The 24,597-nt window shown below is 43.4% G+C and overlaps 1 protein-coding gene across 4 annotated transcripts in view; it reads right to left on the bottom strand.

Moving 5' to 3' along the window:
* KCNIP4 (potassium voltage-gated channel interacting protein 4) overlaps window positions 1-24,597 on the bottom strand; it is an 819,764-nt gene that overhangs the window by 539,039 nt on the left and 256,128 nt on the right. The window lies entirely within an intron of this gene.

Raw genomic sequence — 24,597 nt, 5'->3', positions numbered from 1 at the left:
AAGAGTTTGATCTTGCGCATGTCTAAGCACTGATGGCCTATTCATGGAGACCCTGGAATGTTATATTTCTACATATCCTTCCTCAATAAAAGTACTGGAAAGTTTCTAGTAGAAAAAGTGAAAGTATCAGGGAAAGGATTATAAACTGTGTGTAGATATGGTGACAGTGATCTATTAATACCTACTGCAAGATATGTAGGGGCAGCGCTCACCCTACTGATCTGAATGTTATTTTTTCCTAAAACTTTTTCTTCAAAGTTCTACTCACTTTCTATAGATGAGTGCCAAACTCTGGGCCTAAACCAAAGTCCAGTGAAATTGATGAAGCTACCCAAGTACTTTGGTTTTTACAATAGAAGACAAGCTTAAAGGAGCGGATTATCCACAAACTGCTGCTGAAAGGACAGGTTGGCACTTCGCGGAGACCAAACAATTTAAAATGGCAACTTAAAACTCAGTCTCCAATGAAGGGATGGTTTTCATGCCCAATGAAGAATTTTTATTTATTTACACACACACTATCACTTGTGTTTTGTTTTCCAGTGATGCCAAGATCCAGGCTATGCACTGTTCAGACTTGGAGCATCGGTGTAACATCAAGAAGGCCCAATCAGAATATGATTTCAACAATTAGGCCTCAGACAAGGATCCTTGGGTGAACATGATGGTGCACAACAGCCTCAATCCTGATTCAAATGTTTTTTTTCTATTTGTAAGGAGAATACCCAGCTGGCATACAGCTGGCCTAGTGGTTCTTTTAGACCACCCTCCGCAGCCCCTTGCCATGGAAGGCATTCCTGGAAGAAGAGGGTGCCTGGCTAGAGTGTCTGAGTGTACTGGTGATCTCTGGAAACTGGAATGGCTGTGGGGTGCCATGGGCAGCTGGATATGCCAGCCAAAGGCTAAGGCACAGGCCTAGGAATCAGAGGACCAGAGTTCTGTTCCCACCTCTGCCACTGACTTGCTATACAACCTTATCCAATGCATAAACCCTGTGTCTCAAATTCCTCATCTGAAAAATGAAATGGAGATTATAGAGTTTATCCATCTTTGTGAAGTCCTTTAAGAACGAACATACTAAGTGGTAAGCATTATTTTCATTATCCATTTATCTTTTCCACCATGGATTTCTGGTAGCTTCTGCTGTGAATTTAGTAAAGGTTCACTACAACTATTATCTCAAGTGTCTATCAAGTCATAAGGAGTTGGTGTAGTTTACACATCTGACCACTTGTAATACACCCTTACTTGCCAGAAAAGTGGTATGCCTGTAATTTTAACCAGGCTGAATTGCTCTACTAATGTTTTTTGGGGAAAAATCCCATTCTTTGACATGGATTTGGGAATCACATTCTTGAAATTTATTATATTTCCTGAAGTCATGAAATGGAGCCCACCAAGTGCGCTTTGCTTGGATTGATTTTGCCAGTCTTATAATTTCAAATTATTCACACATTTGACATTTTTGAAAATTAGTATAATGAAAACTGAAAGACTTGAGAACTGAATGGACTGTCTGGTTTGTACAAGGATGCTACAATGCAAACCAGAGTGGGAATAAACACGATTTAGGCCTTGGTTCTTCAGATAATGGTCCTGTCCTGGATGCAATGCATTTATCGCGCAAGAAGATTGCCAGATGGATAAGTACTTAGCCACAGCAGTGCAAGTGGAGGGACTGGCTAGTCACCCTCAGTACTTTCGTATCTAAGCTCATAGGAATGTACTTGGGGCAACTAGCTTATCCCACCACTTGTGCTACCAGAGCTACACTCTATTTTTAGCAGATGGGCTTACTGAGAGCTAGCACAAGTATGTCTCCAGCTCCAAGTGTAGACACCCTTAGACAGATACATGCATAGCTTCAGTACACTAACATAAAACAGTGTTTGTAAAGAAGTGGATCTAAGCTTCTTTTTCACAAATATTTTACTGCTATATTAAACACAAATGAGTTATTTATTAAAAATAAGCTACGCCAAGTGATTGCTTTCCATTTCTCTCAGATTCTGTAGCTGTGCATTTTCTTTTCTATTCTCCTCTCCTTATGAGTGCTATTATGCTATCAATTTCTGACTCACTTTGATTTCCTCCTCTCTTCAGCAGTTTCTTTTTATGCTAGGAAGTCATTCTGCAACACTATACAGTAAGAAACAGATAAACTAGTTGCTATGATTGACCTTCACTAAGAACATTGCCAAAAAAGGAACAAAACACACTTCATTCTATATACTCCACACCAGTGCTAGTAAAATACAATAAAAAATAACTAACAATCCCAACCAGTCCCCTATGTACTGATCACTGAGTTAGGCTCCAAGGCTCAAAGTAGGGTCAGTATAGCTGGGCATTCCACAGCTTGAGTGCCCATATGCTATTCAGAGCTGACAACTTCCTCTAAAGAGGAGTTGAATACAGTAGTAATCCTAGGCAATACACCTTTTCCAACAGCGCCCATGCTACAAAACCCCATTCATGCACTATGGAGCATATAAAATACAGTATTCTTTAATGGCTCTCTCAACTGGCCTCAGAGAAGACTCAAAAGAACCCTTAGAGGAGTTCTCACACTTATTTCTTCCTGTCAAAAGCTCAATTCTTCTGGGCATGGAAACTTTACTGAAGGGTCTGCAAAAGCTTAGTGGACGGAAAGTGAGTCTGGGAGTTTCCATGGACCTCTGACTCACTGTGTAAGATAGGACAGTTCATCTGTGCCACACCATGGCTGTTTACAAAATCTGAAGGTAACAGATCTCCCTGCAGGCTGTCTAGAGGTATCTTTGCCCAAGGAAAACTTTAATTTTGAAAAGAGGAACATTTGAGACCATATTTATGTGCCTGCAGCAATAGAAGTTGGCTTGAGCTCACCTGAAAAAAAATCAGATAGCTAGATCCCCTTGCTTTTATTCTTCCCTTTTCTTTAACTTTCTCCTTTCATTTTTCCTCATCATTTTCATTATCTGTTGTCTCCTCTTTCCCCAACATTACTTTTCTTGTGTTGTTTCATCTCTTTCCCTGCTCCTTCCCATCTCCTTTTAATCTCATGCCTCCACATTCATTCTAATTCTCTTTTCTTACCTATTTTCAGGTACCTCAACCTTCTCTTTCCATCCTGGGGATGGGAAGCAGACACTCAGTTCAGCTCCATATCGCTGCCATGTAGCACTGCCCGATACCAGGAGTCATGTAGACAGATGAGAAATGTGCATAGATGGAAGAGTTTTTCCCCAGCCCCTTAGGGGAACAGGAGAGGCTTGGGCCAGCAAGCTCTTCTCTCTGTCCCTGCAGAGAGGTTATAGATTCCTCTCTCATGCTCCCTACCAGTGGTTAATATGGATCAAAATAAGAGCAATAGATTTTGTGGCTACCATCCCAGGTCTCAATCTTACATGTCATTGTATTATCTTGTAGTGACAGGCTGCAGCAAGAGGAAGAAAGTATAGCTTTTTTTTTTTAATATTGTGCCAATCAGTATAGTGTCTGATCTCCAGATCAGAGAGAAGAAATATGTCTGCAAGTTCTGCCTGGTAAGCCCTCACCTCACCAGCTAAATAGGGAAGGAGTTCCAGGGGAAGGATAGCAGAAGGCGCTGTCTCTTTTATTCAAAGAAGGAGAACTGCAATCCCATATACTCTCCCTTACTTTAACTACACAGGTCAGGGGAGGGCATCATCTGAGCTACTGAGATCTTTTCTCCGTCCCTGAAACAAAGTTCTGGAAATGAATGTCCCCTCTCTCTCCCTCTCCTTTTGACGCGTTAGGAATGGGGAGCCAGTGAAGCAGGGAATTGTCCCAGACCCATGTGAAGACAGACAAGATGCAAGGGGTGTTAGGCTGCAACTTCATTAACTCATCTGAGAACTAGCTGGCAGTAACTCACAGTGCAGATCATGATTCCTTCTTTAATGGTTTCTACCTGGTGGAGAGCTGCCATCAGCCCCGCCATCTCTCCAGAGATGGTGTCCCACCTGTTGCTGGGACCCTATTAACCTCCCCACATATGAGGTGTTTTTGGAATTGTTATAAGGGTCATTTCTAATAAAATAAGTTTGGACAGACCAAAATGTGTTACTTGGCTGGCTTTTGCCTAGTTTTGATGAGTGTTGCCTTAGTGACCTTGTTATTAAAGTAAACTTGCTTACAGGTACTGCATAGGACAAAGGTGATTTGACCATAGGATGTGCTTAAATTGGAAAACAATGGATACAGAAAATGTGCTACCAAAAGCCAATTAGAGAAAAAACAAGTTCCTGGTGACCTAGTCAAGCACGCATCAATGATTGATCTGTGGTAACAAACCAATTAAAAAGAAAAAAGAGAAACAAACATGAAAATAGCCTGGACAGCAAAAGTCATGCCAACTGAAGTTTATACGTGAATGAGCAGCACAAGATAATACTTAATGGTGATAGGAAAAGAACTAATGGATATACAATTTGGATGTGTCTAGTATATAGGAAATTGTAAGGGGCAGCCAGAGCTTTGTAGAAGTCCATTATGACCCACCTATGTATCAGGAGAAAGTAACTCACTTTTTTTTCCTGTATATCTGTTTTTCTTTAATAGTAATTGTAATCACAAGACATGCTTTTGATTCAAATAAAGGTTTGAATTCATAAACCTGAGTGTCTCAAACCCAAGTGTGTGGCACTCTCACCCAGAGTTATGGGGTGCGGAAAGGAGGTTGTCTGCTTGTTGTGGCAGACATTTAGAGCCTCAACCCCATGCCCTACCTCCAGATGCCTCCCCTAAGTCCACTTCCAACTCCACCTTTCGTCAGTGAATGGACCATATATGAAACAATTACCTCTCCTTTACACCTACCACAAGGAGGCGCCAGCAATTAGCTTGGCTGCCTCCCCATCACTCCCCTCCAAGTTCTCAGATATTAGACAGGGAATGGTTAACTATCAGCAAAAGTTTATATCCCCTCTCTGGTCAGAGAGATTGTTCCTGAATAAATCTGGTACCAAACAGTATTTTTGATGGGTGACAACTGAATCTCTCTGTTCCTGATAATTTGGATATCTTCAGCCCCTATCACCTATGGCAATGTGGTGGCTTCCCACCATACCTTCTGCTGCAGCATTTTAGATCAGTTCTCAGTCACCCCCTGGCCTATGTAGAAAAGGTCCTGGATCTGCCCTGAATTTCTCATTGCCTCCATTACAAAATCCCAAGTTGTTTTCACCCGGGAGTACAATAATAATTTCAGAAGACTGCCAAAGAGCATAAAGGGGCATTGGCTGGTCCCCACCTGTCAGTTTAATGCACAATAGTTTGCCTGCAAAGGTGAATACTAGCATTTGTTACCCGTTCCCTTGCTTTGGGACACTGAACAAAAATTAGCACATTTACTGTGTTGGACACTCTCAGCCAAGGGACTCATACATCCTGTAAGCATTTGAAGGCCAGTGACTGATCACTTGAGCCATTTGCAACTTGATGATAAAAATCACCATCCTTTCCCACTCATGATATGTAATGTAGCCACCCCTGATGAACCCATCTTCTGGCCTTTGCAAGTGGACAAGGCTTTGTGGCTCCACTGGACCTAACTTCCTGCCTAATTTTTGTCCCAAATCTTTACTAAATCTTCAGTTTGGTACCCCAGGTACACAGCGATTCACTCATGAAGCCCCTTCCCTGGGGAATGGATGTAAAAGAGGTATCCTCCAATATGCTCCTCCATTCACGCCAGTTCATCGCTGCCTCACCGCTGAGAGCCAGTAACCAATGTCCGGGGGAACTAGCCACGTGGCACAATATTATGCCCAAACACCCTGTCACCAACTCTGGTGACCTGTTCACATGATGGCAAGAGAGGCAACTCAGACTGGAGGCTGAAGGCTTATATATGGACCTTCTCCCAGCTATGTGTGGACCAGTGTTCAGATATCTAAAAGGGTGTCATAAAGAGGAGGGAGAAAACTTGTTCACCTTAGCCTCTAAGGATGGAACAAGAAGCAATGGGCTTAAACTGCAGCCAGGGAGGTTTAGGTTGGACATTAGGAAAAAGTTCCTAACTGCCAGGATGGTTACACACTGAAATAAATTGCCTAGGGAGATTGTGGAATCTCCATCTCTGGAGATATTTAAGAGTAGGTTAGATAAATGTCTGTCAGGGATGGTCTAGACAGTATTTGGTCCTGCCATGAGGGCAGGGGACTGGACTTGACCTCTCGAGGTCCCTTCCAGTCCTAGAATCTATGGACCTGAGCCCCACTAGCCTGCCCACACCAGGGCAGGCGATCCCTTCCTCTCCCACCTCACCAACCACTCCCCTCCAAAGTCTTGAGGGAGGGGAACCCTTAAAGGAGTCACTCCCTTCCCCCCCTCCCCACCAGTCCAGACAAAGCCCTCGCCCCTACTCCCACCTTTGAGATTGCGAGGGGTGCTCTCTCCTCCTTCCCTCTGTAGGAAGGAGAGGGTGGGAAATCAACAGGTCTTGAGGGCTAGCCTGGCATTTAAAACACTGTTGTGTCCTCATAGAGCAAATGGAAGCACTGATTTGTGCACTGCTGAGTCTAGTCTAGGTGAATGCGCAAGTTTAGGAGGACCAGCCCTGAAACCCATAGTAAAGAGCAGATCAGCAGTGGCCAAATTGAAGCCTCTTGCAGGATGCATACATATCAAAGAACAATCGGCTTCATTTAGACATGTGCCTATTTCACTCTGGTGTAACTCTATTAAGTTCAGTGAATTTACATCAGGGACTTACGTCCTAAGGACCATAATTCAGAGGGAACTATAATTAAGGCTACAATTATGTCATGGAGGTAACAGAATCCATGACCTCCTCCACTTCAGCCCTGGGGCAGCGGGGGCGGAGCTCCCAGCCACTGCAGGAAGCTGGGAGACGCCGGAGATCCCAGCCATAGCAGGGGAAGGTGCAGGACCCTCCATGGCACCCCTCCTGCGGCAGCACTGGGGCTTAGTCCCATTTTGTCAGTTATTTCTAGTAAGAGTTAGGGTCAGGTCAGGGGCTTCTGTGAATTTTTGTTTATTACCCATGACCTCTGACTTTTACTAAAAACATGACAAAATAGTAATCTTCATTATGATGGTCGCAATCAGAAAACAAATGCTGATTGACCTACTTGTGGAAAACAACTCATGGACATTTCTAAATTGTGTGGAGGCACCACAGATGAAATCCTAGCCCCAATGAAGTCAATGGGAGTTCTCTGGAATGTTGAATGCTCTATGAAAGGACTTAAATCCACAGAGAAAGATCATCTGAAATTATTAATGCTGTCCATGTCCTGCTTAGGCTGTGGGAATTCCTCAGTGACACTTGTGTCTTCTAAAAACAAAAAACCCATAAGTTCCTTCATGCAAGACTCCTCAGTATTTCTCAATCAAGATTGGCTGAAGGGGATATTGTAGTTTTCTCCTTCTGCAAGGATTTGTCTAGCAGCTGCCATAATTTTCACTCTCATGAAGTGATTCTTATTCTAACTTGGACATTGTTACATTGTTTCCATCCCTCTTAACAGATTGTTAAGGAGCAGAAATATTTAACAGCTGGTTTAGTAAAGATGCTGTTTTATAAGGGAAATTTAAAAAAAAATCATTTAACAGAATGTTTATAAAACTAGAATAGACTTCACTGCCCTACCAGCTGATTTTACATCTATTTCATTGCAGGATGGCTCAAAGGAGTCAGAAACAGTACAAGTGGATAAATAAGGAAGATTTTTAATTCAGCCAGGGATAATATGTTATCAGAAGCTGTTTGAGCTGACTACAGAGTCTGCTTAATAGAGCTGGTCTTATAATTTGTCAGAGGACTTGCAACAATTACACTAAGAGGTGCAACAGTGGGTGGACTGGCTAGGATAGTCTTGCCAAAAAGGACTGACTTAGTTTTTTAAAATAAAAACTTTCAAGTCAAGGAATTTTGTAGTTTTTCCTATTCAAGTAGAATCTTGAATTATATGACTTCTGCTCCTGAGACTACACCAGTTTTTTCCCCTCATGGTTCTCTTGTTCCCTGGCTCTGTAAGAAGGGGGCTCTGATGCCTATTGCGGTTCTCTTTTTCTAACCTACTGTACACAGGTAAGGTACGTATATGTTGCCTCAGTTTTTGTTAAATTGTCCTTGAGATTCTTTAAGTTAGATCTGGGCAAGCCCAGCTGAGGCTATGACAGCATTTGTCAGGGAGTGACTGGTGGGGAAAGGGTCTTCCTCTCTGAAGCAGTTTAAAGCATTTAACAGGTGGAAAAGCAGATCCTCTCTGATCCTTGGGAAGGGCTAGAAGGACAGATGCTGCAGAGAGTTAAAGGGAAATGAAAAGATAGAATGTGAACTATACTAAACTATTGTTATCACAAGTATATGCTAAAAAAAATCCCTGGCACAAGAAAGACTATTAAGTTGGAACATTCCAGGGTCTTGGGTGGTGGAGTAAAGGGGAGAACAGAATTCCCAGCTTCCTTCTTCAGGATCTTCACTTAAAGATTGATAAAAAAAATCAGGATGATGATGGAGAAAACATTTTTTGCCATGCATATTCCTTAAGAACCCTTCCCCTGAATTATAGGGGATAAAAGAGAGGGAAAAGCACACACAAATGACTGAAACAGGACTCGAGTTTGTCAGAAGTTCAAGACAATCAACGTATGACAAAAATAGAAAGAAGTCCCCCTCACTTGGATGTCTGGCAGAGTAAAGCAAAAAGGAAAAATCACTCCCCAAACACAGCTCAGGAAACACTTGCTGAAATTCTTTATGCCTTGTCCTCAAAAATAAGAAGTTTGTATATTGCTTCATTTATTAGTGATTTCTATACAAAGAAGTTTTGAATGGAAGCCACAGTATCCTACGTCCACTTGGCATTCTGGGTCAACACCAAAAATGACATTCAACCCACATAACTCCTGTGTTCATAGCTGCATGACGAATGGCATCTGAGGCATGCTAAAACTAAGTGGTCCTTGCTGTATCAACTCCAATCAGATTAATCCAGGAAAACTAAGTTAACAAGATCCCTGGTTCTGTAGCAATTATTTGTCTGACTGCAGCATTATAGAAACATACCACATTCATCTGTTGGGGCTCAGAGCAGTTTGCACTAGAAATAAAATCCCTACCTCTAACGGAAGAGGTCAAATGTCTTCAGAGGAAGTGGCTGAATTCTATATTTATGGTCCATAGCCCAGGGGTATAAATTCAGGACTATGTAAGAACATAAGGACCATTGGTTTGATCCGATATGATCAATCTAGCCCAGTGTCCTGTCTGACAACAGCCTATGCCAGATGCTTCAGAGGACATTAACAGAACAGGGCTATTTATCGTGTGATCAGTCTCAGCTTCTGGCAGTTGGAGGTTGAGGGACACCCAGAGACTGGAGGTGTATCCCTGACTATCTTGGCTAATAGCAATTGATGGACCTATCCTCCATGAACTTATCACATCCTTTTTTTTTTTTTAAACCAAATCATACTTTTGGCCTTCACAACATCCCATAGCAACAGGTGAGATTTGTGTGAAGTACTTCCTTTTGTTTGTTTTATATCTGCTGCCTATTCCATTTCATCAGATTCCAATGTGTGTTATGTGAAGGGGTAAACACTTTCCTATTCACTTCCCACTCCATTCATGGATTTTACAGACCCCTATCATATCCTTCCCCACTCCCAATCTCTTTTAAACTGAACAGTCCCAGTCTTTTTTAATATCTCCTTATAAGGAAGCTGTTCCATATCCCTAATTATTTTTGTTGACCTTCAGCACCTTTTCCAACGTTAATATAATTTTTTTTTGAGATGAGCAACCAGAACAGCATGAAGTATTCCAGGTTTGAGTGTACCATGGATTTATAAAGTGGTATTTAATATTTTCCATCTCATCTATCCATTTTGTAGTGGTTCCTAACGTTGTTAGCTTTTTTTACTGCTGCTGCACCTTGAGCAGATGTTTAAGAACTATCCAGAAAGCCCCAATCTCTCTTTGATAGGTAAGAGCTAATTTAGTGGGGAAACTTGTCAAAGGCTCTCAGAATACTTTACACACGTGCACACACACCACACAATGCATAGCAGAACGCCCACTGACTTAGGGAAGAGGTTGGCACAGAGATCCAGGGGAGACTATGACCATGATATAGTAAGAAAATGCTTAATCATTTGTTCCATGCCTTGTTGCATTCACTCAGTGAGACAGTAGGTTCCCCTTTTCCCCCACAGGTATTTCTACCCTTTGTTTTTCTTCCTCCTCCATCCTCTCCACTGTTTGTCTCTGCATTTCCTTCTGTGCAGCAACTCCTAGTTCAGTGTGTTTCATTCTCACCCCCATTCCACCCACTAAAAAGATTAAATAGTTAATATTGACACTGAAGAGTCATTATAGTTGATACTCTGCTCACATTAAATATGGGACAAAGGAGTTCATATACCTGAACCATTGTTTCAGACTGTCTCTAAAGAGAGCTGTCTCTAAACTGGTTAGACTCGTCATATTTGAAGTTCTCTCTGCTGTAATGAGGATTAGAATGTTACTTTTTTTAAAATGAAAAAAGTTTTAAATTGGAGAAAAGGCATTATGCAATAAAGTCCTCAAACGTTTAATACAGACCAAATCTGGTCTGTATGTTTGACACCTCAGCTCTGCAGCAATAAATATATTACCAAAATGTAGTAACTGCCAGCAAAATGCTTTGTTATTATAACATTCACTAGACAGATGTATTGTCAGCCATTAAAGTGAACAATGTGCAGGTTTGCTAAGTCATAAACAAAGAGGCTGACCAAGAAATTGCAGATTCACTGACCCCTGTCCTGCACATCAATACCTCTGAAAAGCAGAATTACATGTATATATGAAGGGCTAACAGTTGCTTCAGCGTTAAAATGTGGTTGTGCTAGAGTACTGATGGCTGGCAAATGGCTTTTTAAGTCAGATATATACTAACTGCTGCAGCTTTACGGCAACATAACTTGTATCAACCAGAGTCTGTAGGGTAGACATGGCCTTGGTGCCTAATACGCTAACTTGTGGAGTCATTTACCACTGATGCAAGTGCAAAGCTGGTGCAAAACATTTCCATTCTGATCTGGTAGCAGTGTTTTACATAAGGGTAAATGATTTTTCAAGGTCCAAGACAATGGAGAATCAGGCCCCTACTCTCTGGCATTAATCCATTTTACTGGTAGCAATGAGAATAGAGCCCTTAAAATTAAGCTATTCAGCCATACAGAATTGTTCAATGAACAGTCACAGCATACATGCTGCAGCTACCCAAAGATGGTTACCCCAAGCAGGGATTAACTAGGTCTGACTGAATTATAGCCATTTCTATGAAGCCTTTTTACAGAGCTTTGCATATCTATTCCTTTAATAGCAGCTCCCCCTCCCCAATAGATATCTTTCAGCTGCTTGAACAGGCTTATCTACATGATACTCTATCCTGCTGCCCTATTTTGCACATTACAGAGAGAGTAGAGAAGAATTACATTAGTTTAAATTCTATTAGCCAGCATTACTGATTCATTAACATGCTGTACTTATTACAAATTTAAAAAACATTCTGCAGAGAACCACAATGCAGGCAAAAGAATGGGAAATTAAGTTTACTTCTTAAAGATCAGTTAGGAGATAAAGAGAAAACTCATGAGGTAAAAAATTTAAAAATGAGTAACTTCTTTGTAGCTACAGTAAAAAAAAAAAAAAAAAACCACCACACTGTCTCCAGGCTAGACTGGTCCCTCCAATGGAGAAATCTGAAAGTAGCGAGTAGGCAAGTTTCCCTAAGCAAGGGAAGTGGGGGGTGAGTTTATTTGCTCACCCCCTGTGGAATAGGCAGAGTTTTCAAGAGAGACCATAGATCTCAGAGGATCCAGTACAGACCAGGCCAATCCCAGTTGAAGCCCCATGCCTTCACATTAACTCCTTTCTATATGTTCTACATAGTTCTGGATGGGTGAGATACTGTGGCAGATTAGTTCCTTCAGAACAGTGTGGTAGGTTCCACCCTACCTACCTCTGCCCCTGGATCTTAGGAGAGAGAATATACGCTCAAGCATAGCACACTTAATCTCCCCCCCTTCCCCCGCATAGAGTTGCCCCCCCACCAAGAGAAATCATAAGCCTGTGGTGAGTCCTTTACAGGGTCTAGGGCAGGGGAGTGCAAACTGCAGCCCGCAGGGTGGATCCAGCCCATCAGGGCTTTCAACCCAGCCCACAGGATTGCCAGCTCTGTAGCACAGCGGAGCTAAGGCATGCTCCCTGCCTGCCCTCACCCGTGCCACTCCCAGAAGTGGCCAGCACCACGTCCCTGTGGCTCCTGGGGAGGAGGTGGGGTGGGGGGAAACAGGGCTCTGTGTGCTGCCTTCGCCTGAAGGAACCTCCCCTCCCCCAGCTCCCATTGACTGGGAATGGAGAACTGCGGCCAATGGGAGTTTTGGGGTGGTACCCGCAGGCAAGGGTAGTGCATAGTGGAGCTGCCTGCCCCACCCCACTCCCAGGAGCCACTGCCAGACATGCTGGCCACTTCTGGGAGCAGTTCAGAGCCAGGGCAGGCAGGGAGCCTGCCTTAGGTCTGCTCCATGCCACTGCCACCCTGGAGTTGCTTGAGGTAACTGACACTGGGCTGGAGCAGCACCCTAACCCTCTTCCCTGAGCACCACCAACCCCCTGCCTTGAGCTCCCTGCCCTGAGCCACCCCACACTCTGCACCCCCTCCTGCACCCCAAGCCCATGCCCTGATCCCCCTGCTGCACCCCATACCCCTCCTGCACCCCAACCCCCACCCTGAGCCCCCTGCTGTACCCCACACTCCTGCACCCCAACCCTACATTTAATTTCCTCACCCAGATGTGGCCCTTGGGCCAAAAGGTTTGCGTATCCCTGGTCTAGGGATACTGTAGGCAGGGAGAATCTGGATTCATAGTGTCTCTGACATGGAGGTCCAGGACTGACAACTGGGACCATACAAAATAGATACAATAGTTTTGTGCTAATGTATAAAACTGAGAGCTATTGCAGGAAATCTGGGTTCTGTTATTAGTTCTACACACTCTATGAAACCCATCTAGTGCCTCAGTTTTGTGTTCTGTAAATTAGGGACAATAAAACACTTACCTGTGTTATATGGGGTGTTATGAAGATTAGTTCAAATAGGAGAGGTTAGAGTAATGCACTACTTTAGAAGCATGATGCTTGCTATTTGAAAGATTCAAGGAGAGATTTTTGTCGTGAAGAATTATAAAAATGTAACATTAGGCTTAGTTTGATAGAAGTAAAAACAAAGTATGGCTAATAGGATACACCAAATAAACTGGGCAGCCAGCTGACTGGACAGCAATCAGGAACCACTGCACTGGAATATTAGAAGTTTTTAGACAAGAAGCAATTCCAGAAAGGGGGATGTTTCTCAAAAGATTAAAGTGGAGTCAAGGGTTAATTATATGGCAAGTATATGGCAGAGTCTGGAGACCTTCCTCCCATGCTAGATTCTTAAAAACCTGTCCATATAGTTCCAGAATTATATACTCAATAGAGGGTGACCCAAAGAGAGCATATTGCATTGCTATTTAAAAGGTGAATGAGCATCACTACTACTAATAATCTGAGCTAGATCTCTGAGTCACAGTCCAGTGCTGCCATTGGGCCATGTTGCCTCTGAACTAGAACTTAATGATTATCAACCAGCTATCAGTGCCTCCAGAATATATTAGTGTTAAATTCTTGGCTCCCAGTCTATTGTATAAATCTTGGCTATATACTTCCTGAATTCAGTCTTGGGAGGATACTTTTCTGCAGATCACACCCAACCTCTTAAATTGCTTTTGGGTACATCTAATTTTCTGTAGAAGCAGCAAAGAATCCTGTGGCACCTTATAGACTAACAGACGTTTTGCAGCATGAGCTTTCGTGGGTGAATACCCACTTCTTCGGATGCAAGACATGATGAGGTTAAGGAAGGCAGAAAATTAATTCCTTCTTCTCCCATAAATTCCTCCTATCCAATCCATCCAAAATGTACTGGCACAGGTCCCCACTCAAACCTGGAGCACATATCCATCTTATATAGCCTCTCATTTCCTGTGGAATGTCTATGCTATTCTTTGAGATTTCACTCTAGATTACCCCAACCTGACCTAATGCTCTCTTTATTTGATCCTATTCTTATGTTCCCTATGTATCTTGAGCTTTGGATTTCTTCTGGTCTTTCCTCTCTCCCTCCAAAGCAAGCAATAGATCCTTCTGGTCACCTTTCCCCTGGCAACCCTAATGTTTTTCAGTCTTGTCTGAAGTGCCATCTGTTCTCCTTGGCATATTATTCCTAATCTTCCTGTTAAAAAGAATTATATTACATCATACAGCCTGAGCCTCCCAACCACCTCAATATTAAGTTCTCCATAAACATGACATATTTCCTGTTCATTCCCCTTCCTTGCCAGATCTATAACACGTCATAAGATAAAATCTGTAACTTAGTCATTGCATGAAAATACAAGTAACATCTCTAACAAGTCGTGAAGTGTTTAATGATACAGTGGACTCATACTGGAAATGGATTGACCAGACAACTCAAAAAAATCCCTGACTTCTGCAACCTCAGATTTTTTTCCTCATTGGAGGTCAAGTGAGGAACCAGCAACAGGACCAAGTGAACTACTAAAGAAAAAACCCTACAGAATGTGACAATAGACTAGACTAGACAATTTTTTTTTTTAAAAGGCTCTTGCAACATTTATTCACTATAGTAGGGAAGGATTACCTGGGGAAGTCAAGGAAGTCAGTACCAAATAGCATAAGGTCTATAAGAAAGAGGGGAAATTGATAATGAGGGAAGGCTATTCTTTTTCCTTTTATTGAGTGCAGTTGAGAACTGTAAGATTAGTTGCAGCTTCATATTATTTGAATTCCATCTCCATTTTCTGTGATATTTCCTTCTATTAAATTGTGCTTTGATAGCCAGCACAGACGGCTCTGGTGAATTCTGTGCTGTCTTCTGCAATTCTCTAGAGTGCTTTGCTGCAGTGCCAGGCATAGATTTTATAGCAGCGACAGTCACAGTTGTTTGGCTGCTTCCTAAATTGCATCGTACAATCAGAGGGACTGGTAAATCATTTGCCATCACTGTCAGATGTAATGAAGTGTCCTTGCAGCAGGGCTGACTCATGCAGAGGGAAGTTATCTGGGGAGATTAAGTAGGCTAGTAGCACAAGCCCTTAAGGAAACAATGCAATTTTTTTTTTTTAGCCTTAAGCCAAAATGTTAGCTAGTAATAGCAATCCCAGTGTGTGATGATTGTACTAGATTAGGTTATGTCTTGGCCGTGACTGATTGCTAGCACTTTTGGAATGAGCATGCTGCAGACTGTAGAAAAATAACTAATCTACCCAATTAGCTAAAAACTTCAGGAGATTATTTTAGCCATGGGATTCTGTGTGGATATGGAGAAATATTTTTTTTGACAAACAAGGTGGTCATTTAAGGACAGATACTTAGGTGAAAGCAAGACATGGAATATAATAGCATGTATATGAAGGGTTTTTTAGTAGCTGAGGATTAAAGAAATATCAAAAGGTGCTTCTACTTAGTTTTCCTCTGTGTCAAGCTGGGTTTTCCTTTATGTTTATTAGGATGTTGCCATAATTAAAAACTTCCATACAAATGCTCTGAGCACCATAATAATAATTAAACTTTCAGCCACCTGCAACATCTTTAAATTATATACAACCAAATTAATTATGCTAGCCAGCAGCAGCAAATAATGAATTGACAAGCTCCAGAAAAACCTACCCATCCCAACCTTATAAAATTGTTAAACCCTGTATCTTTCCCAGCAAGGCTCTGCATGGTAAAAACACAAAATAAAGCCATTGAAAGAGTTGATATTAGAAAACATTCTCAAAATTTTTAGTCACATCAAAAAAAATCAAGCCTGTAATTATATTTTTCATGAAACTTAGAGTGGTGACAAAAATCATTTTATATTTCTCACGAGAATTATCAAGATCTCAAAATGTTTTATGTATTCTGACACAATACCACAGTATTTTGTTTTATTGCATAGAGTTGCTAAGAAATACTACCATATGGTCATGAATTTTTTTTTAAAACAATGTAATCATAATACAATTTCTAAGTCCCATTTGAAAGTGGATCTCAGATTTTTGTCTGGACACATATGTGGGTTAATAAGTTGTGCAAGAAAATTACTTTCCAATAAAATTATGTTAAACACTGAGGTCTCAGCAGCAACCAAGTAGAGAGATTTGTATCTAGTCAACTAGAAATTACCATCTCCTGCCATATAAAGAACTAGAAATAGTTGGTTGCATTTTATCACATACAGAACACAATCCAACACCTTCTCCTAAAATGTGAGTAATTTAATAGGATTTCATTATACCCAGGAGCCTGTGAAGTCATCCAGCCCCTACAAACCATTACAATACGTGTACTATTTTTCTAGAACAGAACCATGCTTTGGAAGCTAACTTCTTACTTATTTGTGTTGGGAAACTCCTATATAAAAGAAAGGGAAGAGAGTCACTGATTTTAGTGGGGACAAGAAGAGGAACTACTATATTAAGCTCTTGTTACTGTTAGGCCCTGTCTACACTGGCAAGTTTCTGCACAGTAAAGTAGCTTTGTGCTGTAACTCCTCAGGTGTACACACTGCCAAGCCACTTAGTGCGCAGAAATTGTGCAGTTGCAATGCTTTAAAAAAAATCACCGCAATGAGACATGTACAGCTTTCTGCGCCGGGGCTACAGCGCTGCGGTGCCAGTGTAGACACCATAGTCGATTACAGTGCTGTGATTGGCCTCCAGGAGGTGTCCCACAATGCCTGTTCTCCAGGGGCAGTTCTAGCCATTTCGCCGCCCCAAGCACGGCGGCACGCCACGGGGGGCGCTCTGCCTGTCACCGGTCCGTGGCTCCGGTGGACCTCCCGCAGACACGCCTGCGGAGGGTCCACCGGTCCCGCGGGTTCGGTGGACCTCCTGCAGACACGCCTGCGGATGCTCCACCGGTCCCGCGGGACCAGCGGACCCTCTGCAGGCATGCCTGCGGGAGGTCCGCCGGAGCCGCCTGCTGCCCTCCCGGCGACCGGCAGATTGTCCCCCGCGGTATGCCGCCCCAAGCATGCGCTTGGCGTGCTGGGGCCTGGAGCCGCCCCTGCTGTTCTCACTTCCCTGGTTATTGCTTTGAACTCTACTGCCCTGCCCTCAGGGGACCAACTGTCGTCCCCACCCTGTAAATTCCTTTGGAATTTTGAAAGTCCCCTTCCTGTTTGCTCGGTGAGGCGTGCAGTGGTCTCAATGCATCTTCCCAGGTGGCTATGCCTGCTCCATGCACCAGGTGATCCCCCGCTTGGAGCAATGCCAAGCTGCTGGACCTCATCAGCATTTGGGGAGAGGAGACTGTCCAATCCCAGCTGCACTCCAGCCGTAGGAATTATGATACCTACGGACAGATTTCACGATGCATGAGAGAAAGGGGCCAGGACCGGGACACACTACAGTGCAGGGTCGAAGTGAAGGAGCTGCGGAATGCCTGCCACAAGGCACAGGAAGCAAACTGCTGCTCCGGTGTTGTGCCCATGAGCTGCCAGTTCTATAAAGAGCTGGACGCGATACTCGGTGGCGACCCCACCTCCACTGTGGATACTTCGGTGGCTCAAGAGTGGACTGAGCCAGGAGGAAATCGTGGATTGCAGGGGAGGGGTCCCCCAGAGGCAGAGGATGGTTTGGAGGTCAGAGATGCATGCAGCCAGGAGCTTCTCTCTATCCTGGAAGAGGCTAGAGAGTCACAGCTGTTGGATGTTGGCGAAGCATAAAGAGGAGGCGGCAGCCCCTGGTAAGTGGATTGGATTTTGGGAATCACTGAAGCAAGTTGCTGGGGGCAGGAGGGTTGAAGAAAGCAGGCTTGTCTCCCACTGTATGCCTAGTCTGAGTGGTGGGACAGGCTGTTGATTGCCGTGAAGTGAGGGGGTCAATCTCCCTCAGATCTCCAGGAAACTCTTGTGGAGATAATGGGCAATCTGCTGCCGCAGGTTCTTTGGCAGAGCTGCTTTGTTTCTTGCCCCATTAATGGTAACTTTCTCACGCCACTCTGCTGTCATGTGGGGGTGGGGAGGAAGAGGGGTTTGACTACCATTGCTGCACACAGGTGAGCTGCATAGGGGCCAGGGCAGAAGCTGCAGTCTTGGAGAAGACTCTCCCTTGATTCACTGCTCACCCTCAGCAGTGAAATATCTTCATAATGATCACATCCTGTGGAAAGTGTGGGTATAGGAATGATTATCAGACTCCCCTACAGTGCTGGCTCTCCCCAAAAACCATATGCTCAGTATACAGCAGGGTCCAGTAAGAGCGATTTACCCTGTCCCTGCGGCTACTCAGCATTTTGGGGGTCTTGTGGCTCATGTGTGCTTGCCTAGGGTCAGCCAGATAGTGACAGGTGTGAGAGTACTGGCTGCGTTTTAAATCACTGAATTAGTGTTCCTTGTGTTGCAAACAATACTGCTTCTGTAAAATGTTGCATTTAAACTTCACAGATGATCTTGGGAACTCAGCCTCCTGCTTTTATCAGCAACTGAATGGCTGCACAGAATTAGAAAGCAGTCAAGAAGAACTAAGGAGAACTTTCTGCATGATGTTACTATGCACTCCGCCACTGAGAAACAGGAATTGAAGGAGTGGCAGGACAGCGAGAAGGAGAATGCGGCACACCAGAATGAAGCCAGGGGGCAGCTCTTTAAGGTTATGGAGCACCAAGCAGACACACTCCAGGTGATACTAGCTCTGCAAACCGAACAGCTCCATGCCTGCCCTCCCCTGCAGCCCCAGTTGGCAAACTTTCCCCAAGCTCCCCCCAGACACTGCCAACACACGGTTATCAACCTTCTGGCTTCAGTCTATACCCGTGGCATGCCACTCCTCCCCCTCTCAGTCCAGCACTGCAGACTCCCACTACCCACTGCACCCATCCCTCTGCAGTTTGGCCCTGCTGAAGTACAGTACCCACTGTACTGTACTCCAAAGTTTGGATATGATCCCTGGACATACACAAGTCTTTAGCCCAGGGGCGGCTCTAGGAATTCTGCCGCCCCAAGCACAGCTGCCCTCTGCAGCTTGCCTGCGGACGGATCCGAAGCCGCAGGACCAGCGGACCCTCCACAGGCAAGCCGCCAAGGGTCCTGCCTGCCGCCCTCGCAGTGCCCGCAGAGCGCCCCCCCCCCCCCCGCCCGCGGCTTGCCGACCCAAGCATGTGCTTGGAGTGCTGGGGCCTGGAGCCGCCCCTGCTTTAGCCAACCCAGGACCCCAGCCTATTCCTGGGACCTTCCCTTCCCCCTCACTGCTCTTTTTTTTATTTGACTCTTCTCTGCTTTTTTTAATAAAAAAATTGTGTTGGCTTGAATGCAATCTTTATTCTATTAATTGAAAGCAAAAAACCCTGCAAAGCAATATACAATTATGTTAAACCCACATGGTGCATCGACTGCACCAATCACCTCCTAGCATTACAAGCATTGCACTCCCAAGCATAGCAACAAATATTAGTGGCTTTCAGCTTCAAAGTGCTGCCTCAAGGCATCCCTAATCCTTATGGCCCTGTGCTGCACCCCTCTAATAGCCCTGGTCTCTGGCTGTTCAAACAGCCTCCAGCTGCTGAGCCTCTGCAGTCCAGCCCTGAGTGAAGCTTTCACCCTTCCCTTCAGATATTATGGAGTGTACAGCATACAGCTATAAGCATAGGAATGTCATCTGCCAGGTGCAGCTTTTCATAGAAGCAGCGCCAATGGGCTTTTAAATGAACAAAAGCACACTCGGTCATTTTGCACTTGCTCAGCCTGTTGAATCGCTCCTTGCTGCTGTCAAGTTGCCCTGTATATGGCTTCATAAGCCATGGCATTAAGGGGTAGGCAGGGTCTCCCAAGATCACAATGGGCATTTTGACTTCCCCTATGCTGATCTTCTGGTCTGGGAAAAAAGGCCCTGCTTGCAGCTTCCTGAACAGGCCAGTGTTCTGAAAGATTTATATGTCATGCACCTTTCTGGACCAGCCTGTGTTAATGTCTGTGACACACCCATGGTGATCCACAAGCACCTGGAGAACCATTGAGAAATACCCCTTGCGATTAATGTACTCAGTGGCTAGTGGCCTGGTGCCAGAATTGGAATATGCATGCCATCCATCACCCCTTGGCAGTTAGGAAAGCCTGTTTGTGCAAAGCCATCTACAATGTCACGCATATTGCCCAATGTCATGATCTTTCAGAGCAGGATGCAATTAATGGCCCTGCAGACTTCTGTCTGCATGAGTCTAACGGTAGACTTTCCCACTCCAAACAGGTTAGCGACTGATTGGTAGCAGTCTAGAGTAGTCAACTGGCACAGTACATTCACCACACACTTCTCCAATGGCAGGGCAGCTCTCATTCTCGTGTCCTTGGGCTGCAGGGCTGGGGCGAGCACATCACATTGTCCCATGAATGTGGCTTTCCTCATCCAAAAGTTCTGCAGCCACTGCCTGTCATCCCACCACACAGTGCTTGGTTCCCAAGCCCAAAAACAGCATACCACTGGTCAGCAACTCAATGCCACAAGCAAGCTTGTGTCAGAGCTATTATGTGTGGCAAGATCAATGTCGCACTCCTCTTGCCTTTGTAGTTTAAGGAATAACTCCACTGCTACTTGTGACGTGTTGGTCAGAGCGAGCAGCATACTGATCAACAGTTCAGGCTGCAGGAATGGATCCTGAAGGAGGCAGGGTGTGCAGTACACAAACCATTGAAAGATGGCACCAAATGCCGATGGAAGCACCGGGCTTGCTGGGATGCGAAGCAATGCATCACAGGGCACTGGGACAGCACCCAGGATGCCCCACAATCCGCTCTGCCTTCCCACAATTCTTAGTGGCAGAAGAAGTGCTCTATGCAATAGCATCCCAGAGTGCATGGCTCTGAATATCACTGCAAGTGTGAACATGCTATTGTGCAGGCAGCTGACAGTGTGAACACACAACAGCTGTTTCCCTTCAGTGCTCTCTGAGCAACTCTAACTCCTGGCACTGTAACTCTACCAGTGTAGATATGCCCTTAGTGTACAGAGTCCCTGCAGTTATCAGTACTTACTTTGAAAAACTATATTGCCTTCCTAGTACTCATACAGACTTATCTGCAGATCTGTGCTTTGGCAGTCACCATCCTGCTATGTTACTGAACTTTCTGCTTTAAAAGCTGCTAGAAATACCAATGTCGTCTCTTTGCAGCCAGAGATCTCCCTTCTCATCAATGAGGAGCAAATTCCTCTATTTAAATCTTCAAGGATGAATTGCTGCAATGAGGGTCTGTAGAAAAGCTCAATTCTATTGACTTTCATGGCATGTTGGAAGGCCTGTGTATTTGCTCAGGCTTTGGAGAAAGTGGTTAGTTAAGGAAAGCATGCAGGTGAAGAGGGAGAAGCAGCAAAGTTATTAGTTTTTTGGGGCTGGATGGGTGGAGGAGTTCATTACTGATAATTTGATCGCTTTGGACAAGATTTCAGCCTAGCCTAATGTGACCATGTAGGGCAAGGAATAGGTAGAGCAAAGGCCCTGCCCTTCTTCCCCCCATATGCTTCCCAGTAAAGCTGAGCTGGCACAAAGAGGACAATAAGCTGCAGTCTGAGGGATCAGTAAGTTCCTGGGACAAGGGAGAGCAGGGAAATATTTGTGACTGAGTGGTAGATCCTTCCCAGAGCTCCTCCAGGGGTGGCACAGATCTCTGCCACCCTTTACACAAGGCATGCAGCAAAATCTTGGTTTAACCCTTTCTAAATGCTGTGTGCATAGGCACATTTTATAAATAGAAACTAAATTAAAGATGGTGCTGCTGATTCTTCCTTATCGGAAGGAGAGGAGAATGGCACACAAGACACATTGACAGAGCTTTCACAGCAACACATTAAGTTAATCTCAGAAGATATTTGCTGTAATTTCTCTCGTGTTTTTCTTGGCTGCACTCTGTTCAGACTCCCTGGATTTACCCAATATTTGGTCCCGTTAGTGTCAGGGGAGAAAACTCTGCAAGAGGAGTTGAACTTGATAAGTTGGGAAAGACTCTAAGGACCAATGTCTCTGCCATTAAACTCTTTTCCATTATGGAATTGAGATGTGCCTCTGGGAACATATCCTTGTGCATAATAGGAGCCATCACATAGGAAATGACCACAAGTTCTGACAGCTTACATATCTTTTGCTACAGTAACTGACATCCATTTTTGGGTCTATTCTTTGGTTTTTGGAAACATTTCTCTGACTTGCTGTACATTAATTAGGCATTTGATAAATGAAAGAAATCTGTCATCTTAATGCCACTGCATGGCTTCATGTGGAAAAAACTACAACAGTAATTAGAGACAGGAACATCTGTTCCTGAGAAGGCAAGGAAACAAGAAATGTATTGTCTTGGCTAGGGGGAGAGAGGGGAAAAATCACCCTGGAACTGTCTTTTTTGCTGCAGTATTTATATTAGTGCATCAGTAGAAAGGAAAATGTCAGGATGCTGGTCTTAAGTGAGGTCCCATATATGCCAGACTTCCCCCATCTCCACCAGATAAAAGCATATTTCCCTAGTCTCAATGTGCATTACAACAGCAGCTATTGGAACATGAAGGACATTTGTGGCAGAATAAAAATCAAAAGAGCATTCATCAGCTCTTAATGTCAGAGGTAAAAGAAGCAGTAGATGCTCAATATTTTCCAGCATTTACCTCCTCCCCCCCAAAAAAGTCAGCAACACCTTAAAATTTGTTTTATAACTCAGTTAACAGTTTGTCAGCTAAATTCATATGGCAAGAGCAGAAGTCTGGGGGTTGATGTAATTATTTTTTATTTTCCAACTCTAGAATAAAACAGAATGCTATATGAAATACATTGAATAAAACAAATGACACCAAATTGAAAGGTTTCTAAAAGCAAATGACCTGGATGTGGATTAAAATAAATAAAAAAACCAACCATGTTCTATTAGACACATTCTACAGAACCTTTTATCTCATTCAAAGCTCCTCCTATATTTTTCTTGATGCATATCACACACACACACACACCTTAGTTCTTTTACAGATAAATAAAGTGCAGCAAACATCCATGTGGGAATTCACATTGAACAATCACATTAGCACAGACAGTTAAAAAAGGTTAGTACTCTTACTTCAGGTGTTGGTATATTGTCTGACTGGCCAATCTGTCATATTTCGCCATGCAGTTAACCATTCAGAATATCAAAAAGCAGTTATCAGCAATGAAGGAAAGAAAAATGGAAAACTGAAACAAACTATGTGCAGTGGTTCCTAAGCAGTGTTATAAAAAATTTTTAAAAGTTTTTTATAGCTAGGAAGCAAGGCATTGTGCAATAGGTTTAATTTATTTTTACAGAATAAAAGATTGATAAGGCAACCAGCACACATGACATTGATCCATTTTGAAATATTTATGCAAAAAAAAGTTGTATGTGAAAGACCACCATTCTGAGGCTAGCCCTATACTAGTTTACCTTTAGTATATGAATCTGTAATAGATTTAAGTTTACTTAAACCAAATACCAATTCCCAACCTTTTAGGTAGTGATATGCCCCCCCATTACTGTACTAATATCCAAGTGCCTCACAATCCCCAGTGTATTTATCCTCACATCATGTCTGTGAGGTAAAAGGAAGTATTTTATACATGGGGAACTGAGAGAGACGGTAGAGGCCAGATTTTTCAGAGGTATTTAAGTGCCTAACTGCCACTGAAATCAAAGATAATTAGTTGTCCAAATACCACACCAGTCGTCTGTGGTAGAGCAGGGAACTTTTGGCTACACTTGCATTTCAAAGCGCTGCCGTGGCAGCGCTTTGAAGCGCTAAGTGTAGTCAAAGCGCCAGCGCTGGGAGAAAACTCTCCCAGCGCTGTCCGTACTCCACCTCCCTTAAGAAATTTTAGTTCTCTATTAGTGCCTTGAAATATGAATGGAATGTGAAGGTGCTGTTCTGAGAAGACTTTGGATTACTTGAGTGACAAATTTCAGATTGTAGAGCATGTTATGTAGCCACAGGGCATCAAATCAGTTAAGAACATTTTCAGTTTAGATGTTTTCTCCCCCAATAACTCAATTTAGCATTTCTATCTTCATTATGCCACTACTTTGCCCATTTTAATAATCTTCTCTTTAAATTAAAAAAAAATAGAAGAAAACCACAGCAAATCAACCTGTAGAAAAAAATCTTGTCAATATAATTTCATTAACTACAACTCTTTTCATAAGCATTTTATACAGATTGCAGCCTATAGACTTTGCCCCTTTTCTATTATTTACTCTAGTATCCCCTTCCTTGTCAATATACTGCAGTATTGGTTTCTTTCTACTCAATAAAATGATACTTTTAATGATGCAGCACATTAAAAAGTGGTTGTTTAGTGTATCTGACATGCTCTAGAATTTCACTGCTGTATTTCCAAAGGCTGAACATTCTTATCCTCTTAGAAAAGACCTTGAAAATGCATTAAGGAGGAAAATGGTACTGGTCAAAGTACCTTGTATGTTTAAACTATGGAAAACTGCCTTCCACTATGTGAAGTGTTTATTATAAGGAATAAGTAGTCAT

The sequence above is a fragment of the Mauremys reevesii genome, linkage group 5 (assembly GCF_016161935.1).
Source record: "Mauremys reevesii isolate NIE-2019 linkage group 5, ASM1616193v1, whole genome shotgun sequence".
NCBI lineage: Eukaryota > Metazoa > Chordata > Testudines > Geoemydidae > Mauremys > Mauremys reevesii.
Note: the sequence above shows the minus strand (reverse complement) of the source record. Positions and strands in the feature narration are given on the sequence as shown.